This window comes from Nicotiana tabacum, chromosome 11, assembly GCF_000715075.1.
Source record: "Nicotiana tabacum cultivar K326 chromosome 11, ASM71507v2, whole genome shotgun sequence".
NCBI lineage: Eukaryota > Viridiplantae > Streptophyta > Magnoliopsida > Solanales > Solanaceae > Nicotiana > Nicotiana tabacum.
Window position 1 is genome coordinate 31,361,769 of NC_134090.1, and position 12,321 is coordinate 31,374,089.

General features: G+C 37.4%; 1 long non-coding RNA gene across 6 annotated transcripts; it reads right to left on the minus strand.

Annotated features, from left to right (window-relative positions):
* Positions 1-7,063: 7,063 nt before the first annotated feature.
* Positions 7,064-11,895, minus strand: LOC107792909 (uncharacterized). 6 transcript variants are annotated; one of them, XR_012696484.1, is made up of 6 exons: positions 11,538-11,895; positions 11,115-11,201; positions 10,560-10,830; positions 10,432-10,482; positions 10,151-10,255; positions 7,068-7,310 (listed from the first exon to the last, which is right to left on the minus strand). It is a non-coding gene; the product is annotated as an uncharacterized LOC107792909 (long non-coding RNA). The 6 variants fall into 6 exon arrangements; XR_012696485.1 differs by lacking the exon at positions 10,432-10,482 and having other exon boundaries at positions 7,069-7,310; XR_001649622.2 differs by lacking the exon at positions 7,068-7,310 and having other exon boundaries at positions 10,043-10,255.
* Positions 11,896-12,321: the final 426 nt, after the last annotated feature.

Genomic DNA, 12,321 nt, shown 5'->3' on the forward strand with positions numbered 1-12,321 from the left:
CTCACACACTTCTTCCTTGACTTCTTTTCCCTTGTACATTACAGTCACCCGTTCATAGTTCCATGTGATGGCTTTGTTGTTGATGACTGGCAACTGGGTTACAGGTGTGATAATAACCCGATCTGTACGGGCTCCTTCCACGAATACAATGGGTTTGTTAGCAACCCCTGGTACTATCACTTTCGGCCTTTCTTGATTTGTGGCAACTTTGCTCGATGATCCCTCCTCGACCATCATAGATGGTTCATCACCATTTCTGTTCTGCTTAAGTACCGGCTTCTCCTCTGTTAACTGCTTATCTGGCTTGGCTTCATGAGACTTGATCATCATGACAGTTTGTGACGGCTTCTTTGTCTCCCCATCAGCTTGTATGATTTCTATCACATTGGCCTCTTGATGGGCTGGCATTGGATTTCTATTGATATTGGGAGCTTCGGGGGTTTGAACTTCGATTTTATTAGTATCAATCAGCTCTTGTATTGCATTTTTCAAATGCCAGCATTTCTCCGTATCATGGCCTGGTGCACCGGAGCAATATTCACAGCTAATGGTGTAATCCAGATTCTTTGGCGGAGGATTGGGTAGCTTGGATTGTATTGGTCTTAGCATGTCTAGCTGTTTCAGCCTGTGGAACAGACTAGTGTAAGACTCTCCCAATGGAGTGTAAGTTTTCTTTTTCTGTTCCCTTTCTCCCCTGAATGCTGGCCTAGGCCTGAAACCTGGTCCGGGATAGGCTCGTGGGTAAGTACTTGGTATGGCAGGAGCACGCCAATTGGCGTGAACAGGTGGCTGATTGTATGCTTGAGCATGGTTAATGGAAAATTGAGGCTCCGAAGGGTGATAGTAATGTTGGGATGAATCGTGGTGGTAAGTTGATTGGCGAGGTCGTTGTTGATTATAGTAAGGCGGTGAACCTCTGGGTCCTGACCAAATTCCTGAATCAACTACCGCTGCTTCCTCCCTCTTCTTTCTTCCGATTCCTCCTACCCCGCCTTGAATGACTTGAGTAGTTGCCTTAATCGCTGAATAGCTCATGATTTTATTTGTCTTGAGGCCTTCTTCCACCATACCTCCCATCTTTACTACTTCGTTGAATGATTTCCCAACCGCTGAAACCAAGTGGGCATAGTAAGTTGGTTCCAAGGCTTGGAGGAAGTAGTCTACCATTTCACTCTCCTTCATAGGAGGATCCACTCTTGCTGCCTGTTCTCTCCACCAGAAACCGTACTCTCTGAAACTTTCATTGTGTTTCTTCTCAAATTTTGTCAAAGATAGTCGATCTGGGATGATCTCCAGATTGTATTGGAAATGGTATGCGAATGCCTGTGCTAGGTCATCCCAGGTGTACCATCTCCCATGGTCCTGGCGTGTATACCACTCCAAAGCTGATCCGCTTAAACTTTGACTGAAGTAAGCCATCAATAATTCATCCTTTCCCCCAGCTCCTCGCATCTTGCTACAGAAACCCCTTAAGTGGGCTACTGGGTCGCCGTGCCCGTTGTACAGGTCAAATTTGGGCATCTTGAAGCCAACTGGTAATTGTACATTGGGGAATAAGCACAAATCTTTGTATGCTACACTGACTTGCCCACCTAATCCTCGCATGTCTCTGAACGATTGTTCTAGACTCTTGACCTTCCTGAACATCTCTTCTTGTTCAGCATTTTTAGCTGGCTTGTCAATTTCAGTTGGGAGATCAAAACGAGGAGCAGTTGAATGGATTTCGGAGGCTTTGAGGGTGGGCTCCGGGGGGTAATATTGGTTGTCCTAGGCCTGGAATGTAGGCTCACTAGGAGATTTGTGAAATGTAGCAGGGGGAGGTGCTACGAAAGCAGGAGTCATAGGTGGAGGAAAATATGGAACTGGTTTCGGCGGTGGAGACTGCGGTGTCTGAGAGGTGGTGCCTCGGTAGTGCTGGTAAATGGGGAAATTTGGGGATAATTTAGTGGTAATATTATCCTGAGTTTGGGTCATTGATGGAGCAGGGTTATTTGGGTAAGATGGGGGTAACTGTCCTGTAGACCAGGCTTGGTACATCTCATCCATTTGCTGCTTGAGTTTAAACATCTCTTCTTTCATTTTCCCGACATCCATCTCCTCTAGCTCCATACCTGTGTCAACATCTGGGATAGACATACTTTCGGGTATTGGTCCTTTTGATCTTGTGTGATAATGATAATATGCCAGTATACTCTTTAGAGAAACTAACTGCTTGAATTCTGGAAATGAACAAACTTGTTAGCTTTGAGAGTTTAACACATATATAATCACACGTTGAGATGCAATGCTCCTAGACAAATAATCCCTTTCTATTATGCATTTTCTCGGCTGCTTACGTCGTCCCAACTTTTTTGTTATTTGTTTTTAATTTTATTTATTATATATATCTCTTATTGCGGTGGTCGAATCTTATAGAGATTGCCTACGTATCATGCCCCCGCATGAATCAGACCTTGCGTAGTTCGGACATGAGGCAAACATTTTTATTCATTATACAAAGATGAACAAACATTACATTTGAAAACTTTGTAAGAAAATGGCTTGAAACATACACACTTAAATCAAAATAAAAGATACAATTCTTAACATCTCACAATGTGCCCCACTTTCCACTTGTGTTGTAAATTATTAGATTATTTGCTCAATGTGGGGCTTGATCTGGATGACCTCCCAGCGTACGATACATCCTTTCCAACTCCATTGCTAGATGACGGGCAAAAATGGGTGCATGCTCTGTAAACCTTTCATAATCCATTCCTTGGCAGTTTACATAACTTTGAGAAGTGTAGACTGCCAGGTCATGGATTTGTGCCCTGAAATCTTGGAGACGTTGGTCTTGGTTCTGCAATTGCTGCTGACGAGTGGTGGCTATATCTTTGACACGGTTTTCACGATCTAGAGTTGATTCTAATAGAGCTCGGAGTCTGGCCTGCTCTAATCTTGCTTGCGCTCTTTCCCTGTCGAGGTCTGCTTGTTGATGTTCTCTGTTGCATCTTCTTGCCTCTTCTAGTTGTGCACGAAGCTGGTTTTCTGATCGTATCCAATGGTCTTTTTCCTTCTTGAATTGTGCCCTGTCTTCTTCGGATTGCCGTACTTGGCGTTCCTTATTAGATCTGGCTTCTTCGTTTAATTGTTGGATCCTTTCTTTTGCTTTGCTCAACGCCCTTTCATTTTCCGCAAGAATGGAATCATAATCTTGCATTCTTTCAAAAAGATTGGCGATGGTTTTTTGATCCTTCCAGCTCCTCTTTGGTGTCTCAGAAACTCTTTTCATTTTTTGGAATCGAGCATGAAGATTTTCATTCTCACAAGCTAGACTCTTCTTCTCGCCTTCGGCTTCTTGTGCTTGCAAATCTTTCTCTAGACTGAGGCTTCTCAGATTTTCTTTTAGGGCATGGATAGTTGCTTTGTACCCTTTTTCTTTTTCTCCCCAGATCAACCGCTCTTGGATTTTATCATTGAAGCTTTGAACATGGGGACTTTTTGTTGGCCTTCTTAGCTCAGGCTCTGGTACATCATCCACGCGAGACCGTTTTTCAAACCACCTTGCATATCCAGGATTTATCTCACCCTTTGTAGTGTCTGGGACTTGAGTATCACTTTTCAAGTATCGACATCCATTCCACATCTGCTGAAGTAGAGCCTCGGGAATAGTGGCTTCTGGGTGTAATTCGATTACTTGCATACTCAAATCTTCATCATCAGGAACTACTTGATATCTCCCTAGTTGTCTTAGGACTCTTAGTGGCGCATACGGCTGGATGCTTCTCAATCCCAATAGTATCAGATAACTATTTGAGGTTGACATGTGTATCACTTCCCTCATCGGGAGCCATCCCAAAGTCCATTCAATCTGATTTGCCGTCAAAGCCTTTAGATGAGATACCCATGCTTCTATCCCTTCTGGAGCCTGATAATTTTTTATTCTTTCCTCATAACTCTCGATGCAATTATCATTGTTTGACCCATACTGTATGATCTTGGGCTGTTGTTGGAGATGTTCCATCACCCACATTTGCAACAAAATTTTGCATCCTTCGAAAACTTTTGCTCCTGATTTACATAAAGTCAAAGCCCGATAAATGTCTGAGAGAATGATGAGGACAAGGGTGTGATTTTCTTTGGTGGTTAGGATTTGCACAACTTTCGCGGTGCGAATATTAATTGTTCGCTCTTTGTTTGGGAAGACCATGATTCCTAGAAAAGCCACCATGAAGGCAAAGCGACGGTGAATCTGGCAAGTGTCTTTTTTTTGCTTGTTAGTAAGGCCTTTCTCATGAATTTCGAACCCATCTGACTTTCCGAACCTTGAATATAAAAAGTTGAAGGAACAACATCCATTGATGACATTGCTTTTCCTGATTTGACTGCTGATGTTCAGAAGACCGAAGAATCGATGTACCGAGGGAGCCTTTGTGAAATCAGGCTTTGATTTCTTAGACTTCCGTCAAAACCAGCATATCCAGCTATCTCCTCTAATGTAGGAGTAAGCTCGAAGTCAGAGAAATGAAAGACATTGTGAACAGGGTCCCAAAAAGTTACTAACGCCGCAATCAGATCATCACGGGGTTTAACTTTCATAATGTCCGTGAGATTTCCCAAATGCTTGACGACCCATTTTTGACCATTTTCGCCTAAATCATACCACCACATTTGAAGCTGAAATAGAAATTCTTCTGTATTCGTGGATGGGGGGTTTTGTGTGGTGCTCATTTTGTATCTGAAATTTAATTTAATAAAGTCAAGACTCATTTTGAAAATATACACTAAAAAAAATCATTTTCAATTTTTTTTTATTTATTAAATACCTTTATTTCAAGATTTAAAACTATTTTTTTTTGATTTTTTTTAAAACAACCCATTTTATTCCTCTCTTCTCACCATGATTTCATTTAAGCTGGTCAACAAGCATGTTCGAGGCAAATGAATGCACAAGTAGCAAGTAGGATGCATCATGATGGTCTTTTTATTTCGGGTTCACCTGTCCTAGACAGACCCAACCCCTGTGTTGAGTCTCCAAGGCCAAATGTACATGATGCAAATATACGTTCCTACTAGGGATCCGATACATGGCTGAGTTATTCTAAGTGAAAAACCTGAGGTTGATTGTTCTAAACCTGGCTTACCCAAACGGACAGTTTGAGCCGAAGCGGGGGCAACGTACCGGGAGCATGAAAGTCTACCCGGCCTAGTTACTTGTCCCAACTTCGTCTTATTTGGCATGACTTTAACAGAAAGGTGGGCCACGCGCACGTGTGCACCATAAATTTAGAAGACTCAGAAAGAAGGGGGTTTTCGTAGCAGTTGTATATATTCACAATTCAAATAATATTAAAGCGGTAAAAAAAACATTTAGCATGTTAAGCATATAAACAGTTGAAAATCATATAGTAAATGAAGCCAATTATCGCAGTTATTTTAAGCTCGAATTCTTTAAACCCTGAACCAGTGGTTCTGGGTTACAGTATTTTCAAGTCCCCAGCAGAGTCGCCAGAGCTGTCGCACCTCCTTTTTACAGCGCCCGCGGGGCGCGTGGGGGGTTTTCTCCAATTTAAGGACAGTCGAAACGGGATTTATTTAATTATTTTAGAGTCGCCACCTGGGAATTTTAAGGCGTCCCAAGTCACCAATTTTTAATCCCTGAATCGAGGAGAATATGACTCTGTTTATTATTCTGCGAACCAGAAATCCTGAGTAAGGAATTCTGTTAATCCGGAAGAAGGTGTTAGGCATTTCCGAATTCCGTGGTTCTAGCACGGTCGCTCAACTGTTTTTACTATTGGCTTAATTATCTTGACTTTTACTAAATGCGTCCTTATTGCATGATTTTTACTACCGCTTTTATTTATACTGCTTGTGATTAAGGGCCCTTCTTTGAATCGAATCACGCGTACGTATATTCGTGTTATAAATAAAAAAATGCGGAATTGTGTCACGCGCACGTGTACACGATAATCTTGATAATATATTTATAAAAAAAACAATGATTTTTCGAAATTGTGTCGAATCAAGAATATTCGTCTTTCTTAAATAGTGAACCGCACATCTCGGGTTTTATGAAATAAATTTAATATTTTCCAAAGAAATTCGTTTTTTTTAATTAAATATTCGCTCGAAATTGCGCGTACGCATAATCCGAATTTTTTCTTTTAAAAATATAATCAGGGTGCGCGAACGCATCCCTAATTGCGCAAAATCTTTGTTAATAATATTATGGACTTTCCCCAAATTGTTTATTATATCATGAGAAATATCCATTTAAGATACCCTTGAACTCTTGAAAAGAATTCACAATTTATTAAATGTTGCCCGTCGATTATAATTCCCGCGTATAAATTATATTTATCCAGACTATTCAAATTCAAAGAAAAGAATAAAAATATGATTAACACTATTTTCGGCAAATACAACATTATATATCTACCAAAGAGTGAATTGCATATGAAACTAAAAAAAATGATTCATAAAGGGAAGAAATATTTTCCAAGAATTTTCATTATTTTTATTTAGTGCAAATTCTATTTTTTACTTACCATTGATTTAAAGTGTTGCAATCTGTGCATGTACATCTCAACTTATTCTCATATACTCGTTTTTAATCTAATTGGCGAAATTATTTTAATTAATTATGCTTATGATTAAATGTAAGATATATATATAATCAAACCGATTGGATTCTCAATTTATGTGAACCCTTGTTACTAACTTTCACATTATAACATTCCTAGGCCATTTGTTATTTTAAGAAGAAGAAAAAATCTACCTAATTGACTTAATAAAGTGATATTGCATCCAACATTATTCGCCCTATTTTTGACGTTTGCAAACATAGCGGAGGATACTAATGCAACTTCCGACTATTGATGTTAACCATAATCATTATTACGCCCTATATGAATAAAATGCAACCAATCATCATCTAGCCTTAATCTACAACCAAACAATCGAAATACACTAACCACGCATTTTCTTGATATTCCCAGAATACTTTATACCTGTCTAACAATGTCGTAAAACTTAATTAATAGCCAACTTCATGCCATATTCCCTATCTTAACAATTCAACCATAACTATGCTTTAATGAAATTCTGGAATAGGTAATATTATTACAACACTTATATGAATTTCAAAAGAGAATGATCAACTGATAATTAACATGTCAAGCATACTTCTATATGAAACAACATGAAACAAAAACTGAAATTTATAATAACAAACTTAGATAAATGGAAAAATAAAACTGCAAATCAAACTTCATTAATTTGTCATGCTGAATCTCTTTCCAACATAGAATTTAGAAGATAAGTACCTGGAAATGAAGGTAGAAGAAGTAAGTTTTCAGCAGTTGCAGCAGTAACAAAATACTGGCAGAATATCAGTATTTCCACAGATTTGAGCAATAATAAGACCCGAGAAACCCAGATTCACAAGAGCAAAGCTTCTTAAAGAATTTCAGATTTTAAAACCAAATAGTATCAATACACAGACCCGGACAGATTCCAAAAGAACAACAAGGTTTCGGATTTTTCTTTTCTTTTCTATTTTTCTGTTTCAGCTTCACTGTGTGTGTGTGTGTGCGAATACTCTCTTTTGGTTTCTTTTCTGTTTCTTCTTCCTCTTCAGATTCCAAGAGGAATCTGATTTTCTGCTTGATTTTTTTCTTTTATCTCACTCTAGGTGTATTTTTCTTAAATTCTCTCTTAAAATCTGCTTTAAAATCTGATCCTCAAATCTCTCAATCTCTTCCTATTTTTTCTTCTGAACTCTCCTCTTAAAATCTGATTTTTTCTTCTCCTTTAATCCCTGTCCAGCTCTCTCTATTTATACAGGGCTGTCCTATACCCTTCTAGTGCTTCTTGGACCCCTTTCTTCTTTTAAAATCAGAAAGTTCCATTACAAACTACTTTTTAATACTTTAAATGATCCTATCCTGATTTTAAGCAGCCCCATTACCCTTTGTTTCCCATTATCACTTTAAATAATAGCCACTAACTTTCCACTTTCAGCCCATTATGCTATCATATTACCCTTACTGTTCTGTCCCAAAATGTCCCAGATTTACTGTTTTCTACTGGTATTACTGTCTCAAATTTTAACAAGTTATCTGAATCTAAACTTGTCTAGCAGCTACAACCAATTCCTAATGATTAACCTCCTAATACAATTGTATTTACCCAACCTTTGTAAACTTGAATTCAGAACTAACATCATAACAACATACCACTGAAATTATTATAACAATTCAGACTGGACTTCAACATTGAACCAAGATCAAACACACACAGGAGCATTGTCAATATACTGACAATGCCTTGTTCAGAAAACAATATATACACAACATTTATTTGAATTTTATGATTTGCAAACAAACATGATTTAATTGACGAGTATTAATCAGTTGACTATTTACAACATTTGTCCATAATCAGTCTAAAACAAAAGAAACAGACTGTTTCAATCAGCATTTTCAGAAACAAGATTTATAACACAACTGATCGACGAACTTAATCGAGTCGATCACACACATTGTAATTAATCACAAAAAACAGAAACAATTCATTTATTTGACTAATCATACGGGCATGAGACAAAGATGACAGAATTAACCAAATAAAAACATGAAAAATTAACAGGTTATTAAACAAACAATTATTCATGTAAGAAACAAAAAAGAAATAAGGAAAGTACCTCTAATCTTTAAATTCAACCGGACTCGAACTCAACTTGGATTTGGACTTTGTTTGAAATCAAACAAACCTTAGTCGAAGTATTTTCCACTGAAAATACTTCGACTAAGGTCGATTAAACCTCAATCTTTATTTAATTCGGGCAGAATCCAAAAGTCTGGTATTTCTAGGGTTCCTGAAGATTCGATTTGGGACTTAACCATTTCTGGTCAGATTCGAGGGGAACCAACAACGACACAAGGGTGAGGAAAACCTAAGGGTGATTTGGTGTTAGTTTAGAACAAATCTGGGTAAGTTCTTGTTTGGTCCGAACCTTCAAAAGAAGATTCGAAGAGTTCTGAAGGGATTCGAACCAAACCAAAACCAGATCCATAACGAGGCATGCTAGGGGGTACTATGGTGTTAACTAGGTGTTGTTTGGTTTAGATCTAAGCTCGGCTCGAATCTTCAAATGAAGATTCGAGCCAAGTGGTTAGCATATCTGGATAGAGGATGTTCAGGGGGTTCTTGGGTGTTATTTTGGTGACCGGCGGCGTTGTTGCCGCCGGGTTTCAGGCGATGGGATCCTAGGGCGGCTAGGGTTAGGGGTGGGTTTCGGAAGATAATGATGAACAGTGGAGAGGGGGGTGTTAAGTTAGGGGGCCGGGGTAGGGGTTTGGGCTTATATAGGGGTGGGGTGGATTGATCTCATCCGTTGGATCAATTAAGATGCACGGATGAGATCAATCCACTTATCCAAACGACATCGTTTGATTTAAGTTGGGGAAAGGGGTCAACCCGGGGTTGAAACGGATCGGGTTTGGGTGAGTTTTTAAGACCGTGGGATCAAGATGGATGAACGGTTCAGATCTAGTTGCCCTAAACGTCGTCGTTTTATTTATGCAGGGGCTGAACTGGACCGTTTGATTGCAATGAATCAACGGCCCAGATTAAAAATCCAGAAGCGACGTCGTTTGAGTCCTGTATGGGACTGGTTGACATGGACCGGGTCCTTTGAGTATTTGGGCCTGATTTTTGTTTAAAAATTCTTGGCCCAGGTCCGTTTCTATCATTTCTCATTCTTTCATTTTCTAATTAAATTCCTAATTATTAAATTCCTAATTATTAAATTCCTAATTAAAATTATAAAAATAAAATTACCCTTACAAAGATAAATTACCTATTAATACATAGACAACACATTAATCACGCATTGAAATATTAAAACTAGAACATACACATATTTTTGTGATTTTATTTTTTGAATCAATTATTAAATGCATAATCAAATCCTAGATATGCATGCAACATATATTTTTATTTTTATTTTCATTTTGTTATGACAAAGTAAACATTTACGGATATAAGACAAATATTTAACAAACATCACGCAAATTCAAAAATTGCACAGTAAAAGAAATTTAATTTATTTTTTGATTTATTTTGGAGTAGTTTTTCGTAAGGCAAAAAATCACGTGCTCACATCAACTGCATAACAACTATGACCGGCTCATGTGGTGATCCCTCTAAATGTGGAAATATTTGGTCAACGAATTCTTCCCAAAATGTTGCCGAGATATTATTCCTCCTGTGTAATTTATATAACAACTTAATCAGACACCGCTAAGTAATCATGTTAACATATAACAACTTAATCAGACACCGATAAGTAATCATGTTAAAATATATAACAAAGTAAAACATAGACGCAATTTTACTCATGATCTTCAAGTTTCACATTTATATAAGTGCTGGTCTTATCACCTTGGTTATGTGATTCTACTTCACCATAACTTACAATCTCTCCAATGACATCTATAATAATTTAGAAAAATAATCAGGACAAAGTTGATAAGACATTCAAATAAAAGAACTGCGAATTGAATACTTACCGAAGAGTTCACTTTCTTGAACATCAATTTTGTTTATCAAATACTCATAAGGTTTTAAATCGAAGATACTCATACCAAAAAGATGATCATTTGCTTCCTCTACAATCGTCTTATGTGTAAATGCCAACTTTAATTTATGCCGCGTGTATTTAAGTTTCGTATAATTTGGTCCAACCACAAAGTTCTTCATAAAGTACAAACCCAATTCTTTTATCTTTGGTTTGAACATACGTATAAGAGACCGACCAACAGTCGCATGAATACGATCGCCCTAGAAACAAAAAATTCATAATTAATATTTAGTCAGACAAATACTCAGTTGTACGGTGTTATCACAGAGTATATTAAACAATGAAGTATCAATGAGTAAAACATAATATGTGAATGTTTGCCTTTCCAAAATAACACATACAACATATTTGATGGTAAATACTAATCTAAATTGCAGTTGATTAAATACATGTTTAACCTAATGAATTTCATAGTACAAAGCAAAAGATGGAAATTGTAGTCAAATTTTTATGAAAAAATAAGTGCAACTAAAAAAGAATGCACCTTTTCGTCTTGAATAATTAATTCAAGGGAGACGATGTTGTCTGGTTTGTCGCGGTTTGGAACGTGCCACAATCTCACTATTCGTACCTTCAAATTCCAACTCATCTTGTTACTCGATATATTGCAAATATAGTCAAATGCTGTCATATTTCTTTTTAGAGAAAACTTTATAAGAGGATTGTCTGTCAAATGCCATCAAATGCCGTATATATATAGATATAGATATCCGGAATGCAGTAATTTTTGTAAGGAAAAATAAACCCTAAATAGTAAGTAAGTACAAAAAAATCCAGTTACTATATATCTATAGATATATACGGAATGCAGTAATTTTTGTATGGAAAAATAATTTTCCATAAAAAGATTCGTAAAATAGAGGCATATGCATTTGGGATTCCCCAATTAGTTGCTATCCCGAAATACCTGGCGTAGATGTCGTTGTCTCCTAAACTACACATCTCTCCAGAATACAGATGCGAAAAAGATGAGAAAAAATGACCGGAAAAATCATCTTCACATTTGAATATCTCCTCGCGATGGACTAATTTCACATTTGACGGCATTTTACATTTGGACTAATTTCACATTTGAATGTCTCCTCTTCTCCCTCTGTATCCCAATCCAACAAAATTGCGGAACAAATCAAAATGCTTAGGTTTAAGCTTTTTCAAATTCCCAATATTACGCGTTATTCGTATAGAGAAAATCAAGGAGATCAGCTTTAATGAGGAAGCGAAGAACATGGGATACACGTTATTTGTCGTTGGAGGGCGTGACCCAGTTTTTGTTATAAATGGGATTCCATTTAGATTGGTATCCCGAAATTTACTCATACGATTATTTAGTAATAATTTATTATTAAATATTTGTATAGATTAAATATAGAGATAACATGTAATTGAGTCCAGATTTTTCGGCCTAATTGCAATCCCAAATATACTCAGCCCAGATTTTTCGGCCTAATTGCAAGGTTTTCTTATACCTATAGATTTGGGATTATGACCGTTATCTACATCAGTCAATTAGGCCGAAAAATGTGGGTGTTAAAACTTGCATTTTAATAAAAGTAAGTCTTAATAAATTAAGTTGCCATGTGTCTTTTTAATATGTTGTCACTTGGCTTATTAATAACTTGACACTTGGCTAATTGAGAATGCAAACTTTCTTGCTTTAATATATACTAGTATTAGCACCCGCGCAGATGCGC